This window comes from Callionymus lyra, chromosome 4 (genome assembly GCF_982586985.1).
Source record: "Callionymus lyra chromosome 4, fCalLyr1.hap1.1, whole genome shotgun sequence".
Lineage (NCBI taxonomy): Eukaryota > Metazoa > Chordata > Actinopteri > Syngnathiformes > Callionymidae > Callionymus > Callionymus lyra.
Genome location: NC_141821.1, coordinates 24,670,342 through 24,685,627, shown reverse-complemented (window position 1 = coordinate 24,685,627; position 15,286 = coordinate 24,670,342). Strand labels below are relative to the sequence as shown.

Genomic DNA, 15,286 nt, shown 5'->3' with positions numbered 1-15,286 from the left:
CCTTGTATTTATCGTCATCATCATCATCATCATCTTCATCATGACAATTATCATCATCCTTGTATTAATTATAATCATCATCATCATCTTCAAGACCTTTAAAGTATATACTTTATTGAATATTGTTTTGATTGTTTAAGCGCTTTGTGACCCTGGTCTGGAAAAGCGCTATACAAATAAAAATTACTTCTACATTCTTATATTTATCATCATCATCATCATCTTCATCATCATCATCATCATGACAATTATCATCATCCTTATATTTATTGTCATCATCATCATCTTCATCATCATGACAATTATCATCATTCTTATATTTATCATCATCATCATCATCATCATCATCTTCATCATCATCATCATCATCATCATGACAATTATTATCATCCTTATATTTATCATCATCATCATCATCATCATCTTCAACATCATCATCATGACAATTATTATCATCCTTATATTCATCATCATCATCATCATCATCATCTTCAACATCATCATCATGACAATTATTATCATCCTTATATTCATCATCATCATCATCATCATCTTCTTCATCATCATCATGACAATTATCATCATCCATATATTTATTGTCATCATCATCAACACTTTGTTGCGATTTTTCTTTTTTTAATATTCTGTATTGATATTAATACATTTCCTCCGTGTCAAATAAACCACAAAGTTGCAGTGATGACCAAAGAAGAGAACATACAACAGGCTCATTTGTGGTCACATGTTACAAGACACCATGTAGCATTGCAGACTAATGTGACAAAAATTGATCCTTCTCAGCGAACCATTAAAGAAATGTACTGTTCAAATCTTCCAGCAACCTCGAATCACACATCAAAGTTAACAGAATCAGTGCAAAAGTATCAAAGACATGCATCCACTGAGTGTTGTGGAGGATGAGGGGTTTCCTCATATGTTGACACCATCACACAATCCCTTCCTGACAACATATCACTGACATGTCTTCAACCACGAAGATCTCGAGTTAAAAAACTCAAATGATTAACATTTTTTGTTATTATTTGGATAAACACTTTCCTACAAGCCATTTCACACTTGACAAGAGAAAGTATATGTTAATTTCTTTGTTGTAAAAACCATAATAATTTTTATTTATGTTACGGTGTTAAGAATATTATAGCATTGAATGTTTACTATGATATGATAGTTTTTTACCATTCAATTTTTTTAAGGAAAAATTATAATCGCAATACATCTAATTGAAACAATCAATATCATCCTAATTATTATTATCAACTTCATCATCTTTATTGACCATTTTCATCATCATTATCTTTATCATGTTCATCTTCATCTTCATCATTATTATCACTATCACCATCACCACTGTCATTATCACAATATTCATCATCTTTATCACCACCTTTATTGTCATCAATATCATCATAAATCATCATCATCATCATCATCAATATCATCATCATAATCATCAATATCATCACCATAATCATCATCATCATCATCATCAATATCATTATCATCATTATTATCATCATCATCATTGTCATCATCAATATCATCATCATAATCATCAATATCATCATCATAATCATCATCATCATCTATATCATCATCATTATCATCATCAATATCATCATCATCAATATCATCATCATCATTAATATCATCATCATCAATATCATCATCATCATCATCATCAATATAAATCATCATCATTATCATCATCATCATCATCAATATCATCATCATCATCATCATCAATATCATCATTATCATCATCAATATAAATCATCATCATTATCATCATCATCATCATCAATATCATCATCATCATCATCATCATCATCATCATCATCATCATCATCAACAATATCATCATCATCAATATCATCATCATCATCATCATCATCATCAATATCATCATCATGATCATCATCATCAATATCATCATCATCATCATCATCATCAATATCATCATCATGATCATCATCATCAATATCATCGTCATCATCATCATCAATATCATCATCATGATCATCATCATCAATATCATCATCATCAATATCATCATCATCATTATCATCATCATAATTATCATCATCAATATCATCATCATCATCATCATCATCAATATCATCATCATGATCATCATCATCAATATCATCATCATCAATATCATCATCATCATCATCATCATCATCAATATCATCATCATGATCATCATCATCAATATCATCATCATCAATATCATCATCATCATCATCATCATCATCATGATCATCATCATCAATATCATCATCATAATTATCATCATCATCATCACTATTACAACCATTATCATGATCATCATTGTCATTAAAATCATCATCTTTATAATCTTGATTATCATTAAGATTATATCCATCATCTTCATCACCATGAACATCATCATAATCATCTTCTTCATCATCTTCGTCATCATCATCTTCTTCATTGTGGCTGTTGTGTTGAGAAAGAGGAGACAGTTAACACCAGGACACTGTGTGTGTGTCCAGACCATCTGTCTTAGATGGTAATTGAATGATTATTCAGCCTCGTTTTTCAACTGTCATGTGTGTTTTCTTCAGAGCCCTCAAATCTGATTTCTTAATGACGTGTGTGTGTGCGTGTGTGTGTTCTCACATAAAAGAAAAGCAGTGTTATCAAAGGCTGTCATCCACTCAGTCTCACACACACTCGTGTACAGTAGCTGGTGTCCATTGTCCTGCCACACTTGGTCACGTACTCGACTCACTGATGTCACTGACCGGACTGTTAGAGAACGACCTTTGACCTTTAGGTAACTTTGAATTGATATCTTGATGAGTCAACAAGTAGAAGAGGAGCCATAAACAAGGAGGCGATGGGACGGGGAAGTAGACAAATCAGAAACCAATACACAATGTGCGATGAAAACTACAAACGGTTTAACAACGGACACTACGTAACAACATGAGCCCACTGTACAACAACAACAGCACACTGTGTGGCAATTAAAATACACAACAACGAAACAGATTGCAACAATGTGCTGAAATTACAGAGATTTGGACAACACATGACGCAACTACTAATAAGTAAACTAGAGTTTTGTGCTAACTTGTTTTCCTCAGCAGCGTCACACTGGAACACTGAGGGGACATCACAATGTTTATTTGTCACTTTTTCCAGTGAGCCAGGGTGACAGCGTCATGCTCAGGGAGAGTTGTGTGTGTGGTCTCGTTGATGTTGTGTGCTACTAACTATACTGAGGAAGTGTTAGGACAATGGAGCGTGAATGAGGCAATAACTGTATTCAGCTAGTTAGTCGTGTCGTCATCTGGTATCTTTTTTTTTATCTTGACACATACGAGTGACTCCAAGCATTCAAGAGTGATGTCATTTCCTGTTTACAGGTCAGCAGAACAGAATGTCTTTAATTTAAAATTACTTTAAAGCACTTTAGGTCACCTGGCAGTTTCAAGAAGTAGGTTCAACAAACCTTGTGTGAAAAACAGTGTTTTAAAAGCAGTTTTATATATAGTTCTATCAACCCTGATGACAAAAGAGTAAGATCCCATATACAGTATATAAAGATATATTAACATAACATTAACATTATAAACACATATGTATAAAGTTATATTAAAACATTATAAACGCATATGTATAAAGTTATATTAAAACATTATGAACACATATGTATACATTCATATTAAAACATTATAAACGCATATGTATGAAGTTATATTAAAACATTATAAACGCATATGTATGAAGTTATATTAAAACATTATGAACACATATGTATACATTTATATTAAAACATTATAAAAACATATGTATAAAGTTATACTAAAACATTATAAACACATGTATGAAGTTATATTAAAACATAATTATAAACGCATATGTATAAAGTTATATTAAAACATTATAAGCGCGTATGTATAAAGTTATATTAAAACATTATGAACACATATTTATAAAGTTATATTAAAACATTATAAACGCATATGTATGAAGTTATATTAAAACATTATGAACACATAAGTATAAAGTTATATTAAAACATTATAAACGCATATGTATAAAGTTATATTAAAACATTATAAACGCATATGTATAAAGTTATATTAAAACATTATAAACGCATATGTATAAAGTTATATTAAAACATTATGAACACATATGTATAAAGTTATATTAAAACATTATAAAAACATATGTATAAATTTATATCAAAATATTATAAAAACATATGTATGAAGTTATATTAAAACATTATAAACGCATATGTATAAAGTTATATTAAAACATTATGAACACATAAGTATAAAGTTATATTAAAACATTATGAACACATACATATAAAGCTATATTACAACATAATGAACACATATGTATAAAGTTATATATAAAACATTTTTAAAACATATGTATAAAGTTATATTAACACATTATAAACACATGTATAAAATTATATTAAAACATTATAAAAACATATGTATAAAGTTATATTAAAACATTATGAACACATATATATAAAGTTATATTAAAACATAATGAACACATATGTATAAAGTTATATTAAAACATTATAAAAACATATGTATAAAGTTATATTAAAAACATTATAGAATGAATAAGAAACTAATTGAAAAACAAACCATGAAGAAGGATGATGTAAAAAAAAATGTAATCTCGCCAGAGAGCAAGTTCAGGTGAATGAAGGGCCTAAAAACTGTGAAAGGAGCTGAAATTCTAGAAATCATCAATCTTGTTCAAATTTAAAGATAAGATTTAAATGTTATCAAAATAAAACTATGACATCATGGGCGTCTTCAGTCCTCTTTTCCACCCCTTCGCAAATAATAAAAGATTCTGTAAATCTTCTATCTGAAACAGGCTTCTGATTCCCACTGAAGACGTCTCTTCCCAACTCAACAAAGTCCAGTTACAAAGTTGAATAAATGCTATTGATGTCAAGATAGTTTTTTAATGTGTGTGTGTGAGAGAGAGTGTGTGAGAAAGTGGGTGTGTTGGTGGGCTACAGAGTGTGGTGTCAAGTTAGTCGTACTCCCATGAAGGAAGGAGTCGATTTTCAGCCGGCGTTACGTGATGTCATCAGGGGTGCGAGCTTAAGTCGCTCTGGTGACCGGTGCTTACAGCCGCTGACACACATCCATTATTCAAGTGTTCACTGAGAGATTGACTTAATCACTTTTTCCTTCAGTCGTAGAGATGATCTGATTCAGAGTCAGATCTGAGTCTGAAAAATAAATAAATAAACTAAACTTTAACACCAAAAACTTACACACACCTACAGAAATACACTCACAAAAATAAACATATATATATACACAGACACAAAAGCCTTTCTCACACACATATACACATTGACATTCCCAGACACACACTCATTCACGTATATACATGGACGTACACACATTTATATTAACACACAAATACACACACACACACACACATTCCAACTGCAGTTGCTCCGGCCAGTCAATGCAATTGGACACTTGTCAGGTGTACATGAGAGAGCCACACTGAACAGTGCTCTAATAATACCTGCATCGTTGTCCCTTGATGTGTGTGTGTTTGCGTGTGTGTGTGTGTGTCACACGGGCGTAAGGGCAGCTGAAACAACCTCCGGGTGTGTGTCAGTCACAGTCTGATCATTTTTGGACTTTTGTGAGTGTGTGTGTGGGACAGCTGACTAAGGGCACACTGGTGTTAAGAGGGGAACAAGTGGGGGGTCACTATGCAAACATACCACCTGTGTCTACACAAACCCCTAAAATCATATATCTTTCCAGGACCTTCAGTTCCACAAAAATGGTTGCGGTCAGTGGTGATTGTTGCATGACTGACAATCACATGACCAATAAGGGGCTGTTTATCTATTTTGTGTTTGGTGTTTTTCTATGTGATGTTTGTTGTTTGTTGTGTTTGTTGATATGTAGTGTCCATGATGTGTGTCGTGGTTCTGGTGGCCTGTGGTGTTCATGGTATATAACAAATACTATTTCTCATTCTCTCATGTTGCCACCTCTGGAAGGTTCCTGCCCCCCGAAGATGACATATGTCTGCTAATGCAATTATTTAGTGTTTCATGTATTAAAAATATATTTAAGACAGCAATCATGAACAAAAATCTTCTTCAGACTTCTCCTGCTCCTCAGTCAACAGTAGCCTTCCTTTTGAAGCAGGGTTATCATAATTTATGTTAGTATTTTAGTGTTGGTTTTTTTATTAATGTTTTTTATTTATTGTAATGCAGGGAAGACTATAGTATTGTTTTACAAAATTTGTGTTATTCTAAACACCTGTATATTCTTTTATTTTACTAAACAATGTTAAATATATATATATATATATATATATATATATATATATATATATACTGTATATATATATATATATAGCAACAAAACAAAACTCTTATAATTATGCCCACAATAATCGTGATATGACATGTTCTCACTGTTACATGCTAAGTGGTGCATGTGGTGTATTTGGGGAATGCGGTGCATGCGCCTCGACTTCATCGCAGCCGAGTACCACCCGTCAGCATCACAAACAAACTCTTGACCTCTGAGTGAGAGTTCCAGACGCCAGCATTTTGAGCACTGCTAACATCCTGACATCGGTACATAAATTGGTTATCGTGACTTGTATAGATGGCGTTTGTGTGTGTTTTTCCTAAAGACTATTACCTTGTACAATCTCACAAATCAAATTGTATAAATTGCATATTGACTGACACAGGGTTTGCACTAATACTTTAACCTGCAGTTAAGGTTGTGTTTGATTTATTACAGACTAATAACTATAAATATTTCACCACACTTTTTTGCATGTTTTTGCAGGGTTTTTAAGGTTTTCAGTGAACGTCTACGCAGCTTTTGAGAAGGAAGGACTTTTTATGGTTGTTTACAACTGTGAATGAAGGAACTAAATAAACATCTTCATTTTATTTCAATGTATGCTTAATTTGCCGTTATCACTTTATATTAATGATCACATAGAAATATTCTCTTTTTTATTGTTTAATCATTGCTTTCTTATATCAGAGACGAATGAAAGGAAATGGGAAATATATTCAATATTTAATCACAATTGCAATATTGTGGGGGGGTTAGACTTAGATTTTTCATTATCGTTAAGCCCTACTGTGGTGTCTGTGGTGTCTGTGGCTTATGTGGTGTCTGTGGCTTATGTGGTGTCTGTGGCTTATGTGGTGTCTGTGGTGTCTGTGGCTTATGTGGTGTCTGTGGCTTATGTGGTGTCTGTGGTTTATGTGGTGTCTGTGGCTTATGTGGTGTCTGTGGCTTATGTGGTGTCTGTGGTTTATGTGGTGTCTGTGGCTTATTTGGTGTCTGTGGTTTATGTGGTGTCCGTGGTTGATGTGGTGTCTGTGGTTTATGTGGTCTCTGTGGTTTATGTGGTGTCTGTTTTTTATGTGGTGCCTGTGGTTTATGTTATGTCTGTGGTGTCTGTGGTTTATGTGGTTTATGTGGTGTCTGTGGTGTATGTGGCTTATGTGGTGTCTGTGGTTTATGTGGTGTCTGTGGCTTATGTGGTGTCCGTGGGGTATGTGGTGTCTGTGGTTTATGTGGTGTCTGTGGTTTATGTGGTGTATGTGGTTTAAGTGGTGTCTGTGTTTTATGTGGTGTCTTTGGTTTATGTTATGTCTGTGGTGTGGTTTATGTGGTGTATGTGGTTTATGTGGTGTCTGTGTTTTATGTGGTTTATGTGGTGTCTGTGGTTTATGTGGTTTATGTGGTGTCTGGGGTTTATGTGGTGTCTGTGGTTTATGTGGTTTATGTGGTGTCTGTGGTTTATGTGGTTTATGTGGTGTCTGGGGTTTATGTGGTGTCTGTGGTTTATGTGGTGTCTGTCTTTTATGTGGTGTCTGGGGTTTATGTGGTGTCTGTGTTTTATGTGGTTTATGTGGTGTCTGTGGTTTATGTGGTTTATGTGGTGTCTGGGGTTTATGTGGTGTCTGTGGTTTATGTGATGTCTGTGGTTTATGTGGTGTCTGTGGTTTATGTGGTTTATATGGTGTCTGTCTTTTATGTGGTGTCTGGGGTTTATGTGGTGTCTGGGGTTTATGTGGTGTCTGTGGTTTATGTGGTGTCTGTCTTTTATGTGGTGTCTGGGGTTTATGTGGTGTCTGTGGTTTATGTGGTTTATGTGGTGTCTGGGGTTTATGTGGTGTCTGGGGTTTATGTGGTGTCTGGGGTTTATGTGGTGTCTGTGGTTTATGTGGTGTCTGTGGTTTATGTGGTTTATGTGGTGTCTGTCTTTTATGTGGTGTCTGGGGTTTATGTGGTGTCTGTGGTTTATGTGATGTCTGTGGTTTATGTGGTGTCTGTCTTTTATGTGGTGTCTGTGTTTTATGTGGTGTCTGTGTTTTATGTGGTTTATGTGGTGTCTGTGGTTTATGTGGTTTATGTGGTGTCTGGGGTTTATGTGGTGTCTGTGGTTTATGTGATGTCTGTGGTTTATGTGGTGTCTGTGGTTTATGTGGTTTATATGGTGTCTGTCTTTTATGTGGTGTCTGGGGTTTATGTGGTGTCTGGGGTTTATGTGGTGTCTGTGGTTTATGTGGTGTCTGTCTTTTATGTGGTGTCTGGGGTTTATGTGGTGTCTGTGGTTTATGTGGTGTCTGTCTTTTATGTGGTGTCTGGGGTTTATGTGGTGTCTTTGGTTTATGTGATGTCTGTGGTTTATGTGGTGTCTGTGGTTTATGTGGTTTATGTGGTGTCTGTGGTTTATGTGGTTTATGTGGTGTCTGTCTTTTATGTGGTGTCTGTGGTTTATGTGGTGTCTGTGGTTTATGTGGTGTCCGTGGTTTATGTGGTGTCCGTGGTTTATGTGGTGTCCGTGGTTTATGTGGTGTCTGTGGTTTATGTGGTGTCCGTGGTTTATGTGGTGTCCGTGGTTTATGTGGTGTCTGTGGTTTATGTGGTGTCTGTGGTTTAAGTGGTGTCCGTGGTTTATGTGGTGTCCGTGGTTTATGTGGTGTCCGTGGTTTATGTGGTGTCTGTGGTTTATGTGGTGTCCGTGGTTTATGTGGTGTCCGTGGTTTATGTGGTGTCCGTGGTTTATGTGGTGTATGTATTTTTAATAGTGTATATGGTGAGCAGGGGTTGTGGTATTTGTTTGTCTGTGGTAAGGGTATTGTCTGAGTATCTGTGATCTATGCAGTCTGTCATGTGGTGTAAATAGTCTTAGACAAATGTGGTGTCTTGGATATCTTGGGTGTATGTGATGTCTGTAGTATATGTGGTAAATGTGCTGTTTGTGGTGTTAGTGATGTCTGTGGTTTCTGTGGTGTAAGTATTATATGTGATGAATGTGACTCATGTACTGTCTGTGGTGTTGTTGCTGATGATGGTGTCTGTGATAGATGTGGTTTACGTATATTCTGTTGTGTATGTGATGTCAGTGGTATATTTTTGGTACATAGTGTCGTGGTATATGTGAAGAATGTGGTTTATGTTGTGTATGTGGTGTATTTAGTCTATGTGGTGTCTGCGGTGTATTTAGTGTCCGTGTTATGCGTGTGTATATAGAGTCTATGGTAAATGTTTTGACGGGTGTCTATGGTATATGTGTAGTACATTGTATCTGTAGTGTACGTGGTACTTTTGTCTTCATCATGTCTGTGTTATATGTGGTATACAAGTTATTTGTGGTGTCATTGGAATGTGGAATGTATGTGTTATATGTAGTGTATGTAAAGTCTTCGGTGTATGTGTTGTCTGTAGTGCCTGTTGTGTATGTGAAGTCTGTTGTATCGGTGGTGCCTGTTGTGTATGTGAAGTCTGTGTTATATGTGTTGTATGTGGTGTCTGTGATGTCTGTGGTGTCTGTGGTGTATGTGCTGTAGGTACTGTCTTTGGTGTATATGAAGTCTGTGGTATATGTGCTGTATGTGTGTTGTTTGTAGTATATGTGGTGTATGTGACGTATGTGGTGTATGTGGTGTCTGCGATGTCTGTGGTATATGTGGTGTCTGTGGTGTATGTAAAGTATGTACTGTCTGTGATATATGTGGTTTATGTGGTGTATGTTATATGCGGTGTCAGTGATGTCTGTGGTGTCTGTAATATCTGTGGTGTATGTTAAGTATGGGGTATATATGGTGTCTTTGTAGTATGTGTGTTGTCTATAGTTCATGTGGTGGATGTGAAGTCTGTGGTGTCTGTGGTATATGTGTTGCATATGGCGTCTGTGGTATATTTGGTGTCTGTGGCATATATGATGTATGTGGTGTCTGTGGTGTCCTTGGTGTATGTGTGTTGTCATTGTATGTAGTATAAGTGAAGCGTGCAGTATATGTGGTGGATATGGCGTCTGTGGTATATTTGGTGTCTGTGGTATATTTGGTGTCCGTGGTATATTTGGTGTCTATTATATATGATGTGTTTGGTTTTATATTTGGTCTCTGTGGAATATGTGGTGTATGTCGTGTTGGTAGTGTGCGGGTGTCAATGATGGAGAGACCCCTTGGGATGATGTCCTTTGTGCTTCGTCATCTCACCTCATCAATGTGCGCACACACACACACACACACACACACACACACACACACACATACACGCACGCACACACACACACTTCCCTTCATCAGACGTCAATATTCAGGCTCTTTTAATTTAGCACCAAAGGAGGTCAGACGAGAGAACTCATCACCCTGTTATAGACACACACTTACACACTCTCAATATATAGTTACACACACTCACACCGATTTACACAATCTCCCTGTAATGTAGTCACATGCACAAACACTGAGACACAAACACATCCACATGTGCACGTGACAGACCTGCATGCCCTCACACACACACACACACACACCCTGCTCCACTTCCACAGCAGATTAGTGAAGACGAGACTGCGAGATGCTGAGTTCACTGGATGGCAGTGATGACATCATCAGTGCTGCCAAATAAGCTCACAATAACAACAACAGCAACAACAACAACAACACAGCAGTGGGGTTCATCAGCAGTGGATGAATAAGACACCACTGGTGCGGAGCCGAGGAACAAAGTGCACCCCGCAGGTCTGGTCTTAAAAAGTTTGTGGCAAAGATAACTACAGTTGTTCTACGGAGGAAACACAAGAAATAGAAGGAACACGTCCTGAAACACTTTCTGTTCATTAAAAGGCAACTAATGTGTTGATTTAAGTGTGTCTTAAATAGATGTTGGACCTCTATTGTACTCATCAGTATGTGTCTGTTTGTACAACAACACCTAATGCGTATTAATAATTCGCAATTACTATGATAAGCCTTTAAAAACAAAAACAATTTACTGGATGCACAAGTTCTTGGTGGAACCGAGAGGGCAGTACATGCACTGTGTCCACGTTTATAATACTTTTCATTACTTAAACGCAAAGTGACGATACAGTTATGTAATGTAGCATTTTCCTGAGTGGTACTTGGCTCATGTTATTTGAAATAAAACTTTATTTTGGGTCTTGGAGATTAATTTGGACAAATATCCAGGTTTGTCACAATGTGGAGGTCTCCACCTCCAAGCGACTTGTTGTATAAACAAAGCGGGCGTGATAACAGCTGGCTGGAGGAGGAGTAAAGCCATCATTACATCATAATGAACTCCGCTCTCGTTACCTCTCGTTCACCAAAAGTTTAGACATATGAGAACTTTATACGGTAATAAGTTGAAGACTGAAGACTCCATGATGAGAGACTTTAACATTTGAACATGTGAGTGAGTCATGAGAGTTGGGTTTTCACTTTAGTTCCCCTTTAAACATGGTATGGAAGTGTCAAAAAAACAACTGGTATTGTGTGGTATCATGACAACCCTACTATAAGAGTCAATAAAATAGTGCTGGACATGTCTAGTTAATTTCAAACAAAGCCCACCTTCCTGTCAGAGGCTGAAAGAAATATGTTTTAAATTAGACCAAAATATCAATGAAATATTCTTCAAACTCCTTGGTTAAAAGAAACCCAGATTGGGTGAAGATGCAATAGGTTGCCATTGCTGGGTTTTTAATACCCAGCGCACTGGTTACAAATCTTGACCCAGCATGTTCAGTTACAATTTTATCCCAGTGCACTGGCTAAAAAATGAGTTAGAAAAACTACCAAGAAATGTGTCATCAGTGTAAGTGATTTTCTTTTCCTCATCCTTGAAAATGATGAAGGGAAGAAATTTCAAATATTTTACTTTTCATGTTAATGCGACTGAGTGTGTCTTTGTGAGTCTGAGTGTGTCTGTGTCTGTGTGAGTCTGAGTGTGTCTGTGCTAGTCTGAGTGTTTCTTTGTGTACAGGGTGTGTCTATGTAATTCTGAGTATGTGTCTGTGTGAGTCTGTGTGTGTCTCAGTGTGTTTATATGAGTCTAAGTGTGTCTATGTGAGTCTGAGTGTGTCTTTGTGAGTGTGAGTGTGTCTATGTGAGTCTGAGTGTGTCTATGTGTGTGTGAGTGTGTCTATGTGAGTCTGAGTGTGTCTATGTGAGTCTGTGTGTGTCTATGTGTGTGTGAGTGTGTCTATGTGCGACTGAGTTTGTCTATTTGTGTCTGTGTGTGTTTATGTGTGTCGGTGTGTCTATGTGAGTGTGTCTATGTGAGTCTGAATGTGTCTATGTAAGTCTGTGTGTGTCTATGTGTGTGTGAGTGTGTCTATGTGTGTGTGAGTGTGTCTATGTGCTACTGAGTTTGTCTATGTGTGTCTGTGTGTGTCTATGTGAGTGTGAGTGTGTCTATGTGCGACTGAGTGTGTCTATGTGCGACTGAGTGTGTCTATGTGAGTCTGAGTGTGTCTATGTGAGTCTGAGTGTGTCTATGTGCGACTGAGTGTGTCTATGTGCGACTGAGTGTGTCTATGTGAGTCTGAGTGTGTCTATGTGAGTCTGAGTGTGTCTATGTGCGACTGAGTGTGTCTATGTGCGACCGAGATTGTCTATGTGTGTCTTTGTGTGTCTATGTGAGTGTGAGTGTGTCTATGTGCGACTGAGTGTGTCTATGTGAGTCTGAGTGTGTCTATGTGAGTGTGAGTGTGTCTATGTGAGTGTGAGTGTGTCTATGTGCGACTGAGTGTGTCTATGCACAACTATCACTGTGAACCGGTGACCAGACACACACTCAAAGAAAAACACACACATGAATGACCTATTTAGATTCATCTTTGTTGAGTCTTGCTTTTCCTTCATGTCTCCTCAATATTGCAATTATCTGTTTGTGTTTGTGTGTGTGTGTTCACGTGTGTGCGTGCACACGTGTGTGTGTGTGTGTGCGCAGATGCTTGTGTGTGTTTGGCTGAGCTCCAACTCTTTGTTGTCCCTCAAGCATGATTAATTCCGTATTTTTTGTTGGTTTATGGTTGGTATTTAAAAAATAAACAACAACACTGTAATTAATTTTGTTTTTATCAACATTCATGTTTTTCTGAACAACTTGTCGTTTTCTTTATGTTCCAAACATAAAAATCATCATCATAATCACCATCATCATCAACAACATCCTCATAATCATCATCTTCATCTTCACGACCATCATCATCACCTTCATTATCATCATCACCATCATCATCACCATCATCACCATCTTCACCACCATCATCATCACCATCAATATCACCATCATCATCATCATCATCATCATCATCACCGTCATTATCACCATTATCATCATCTTCATCTTCACCACCATCATCATCACCATCATTATCACCATCATCATCACTATCATCACCATCATTATCATCATCATCATCACCATCATCATCACCTTCATCTTCATCATCATCACCACCATTATCATCACCATCATCATCACCTTCATCATCACTATCATCATCACCTTCATCATCACTATCATCACCACAATTACCATCATCATCACCTTCATCATCACTATCATCACCACCATCATCATCACCATCATTATCACCTTCATTATCACCTTCATTATCACCTTCATCATCACCTTCATCTTCATCTTCATCACCGTCACCTTCATCACCAACATCACCTTCATCATCACCATCATCACCTTCATCATAATCATCATCACCACCATCATCATCACCATCATCATCATCTTCATTATCACCTTCATCATCACCTTCATCATCATCTTCATCATCATCACCTTCATAATCACTATCATCACCAACATCACCTTCATCATCACTATCATCACCACCAACATCCTTATCATCATAGTCATCATCATCATTATCATCATCACCAACATTACTCACATCTTCATCATCACTATCATCACCATCCTCAACCTCATCACCATCATCATCACCAGCCTAATCACTTCTATCTTCATCATCACCATCATCATCACCATCATCATCATCATCACTTTAAGGTACAGGCAGAGAAACATTCAGAAATAGCAGGAAGTAGTTAAGGTGCAATTTCACTGTAGTTGTACCGCCTGTCAAACAGCAGCTCATTTTGTCCCAGGAAAGGTCAGACCCGCTGCTCTACACAAACAGAACCACACATCATGAGGTCGAACACACACTCGAATGTAATGCATGCAAGGAAGGCACTGCAGTGGCAGAACACCTGTTGTTGAGCAGCACAACGTCAAGTTGTTGACACAGAAGCTTCAGGCCGTTTGTTGCGTGACGACAACTTTTTGAACTCTACAAGTGACCACACACACGGACATTCACTCACACATGCATACACAAAAACTAACAAGTGCATTCACTCACACATGCATACACTAACACCGAAACGCACAGACACACACAGTTTCACAAAAATATGATCACTCTGAGGATCTTTCCTCTGGAATGTGACCAGTTTAGGGCAAAAGGGTGAGGTTGTGAGAAACTGATCATATGAAATTAAAGCAAAATACATTCATCCATTCAAGAAGCTTGTTTAGGAACCCACTCACTCAAGTATATACAGAGCTAGAATTGAACCTGCAACGTATGATCCACAAGCCAACCACTCAACCGTCTGAGCAAGTAATCACACACTATAGAAGACAATATATATATATATATAGAGAGAGAGAGAGAGATATATATATATCACATGGTGTTCTTGATACAGAACCGACAGCCATCAGATGAACCAACGCATGTCTTCAACACTAATTTAATTTACTGTATATCTGCTGTTGACCACGTCAGCTCGCTATCCAAGTGTGGACCAGCTGAAGCCATAATGACAACCATTATGACAATGTTTAATTCACACACTTAAATCACCATGACGACAAGGTTTTTACTCATATCCATAACA

At 37.0% G+C, this 15,286-nt stretch overlaps 1 protein-coding gene across 1 annotated transcript in view; it reads right to left on the bottom strand.

The window, feature by feature from the left end:
* The window catches only part of LOC148082206 (sodium channel protein type 5 subunit alpha-like), a 64,938-nt gene that overhangs the window by 48,815 nt on the left and 837 nt on the right, over window positions 1–15,286 (bottom strand). The window lies entirely within an intron of this gene.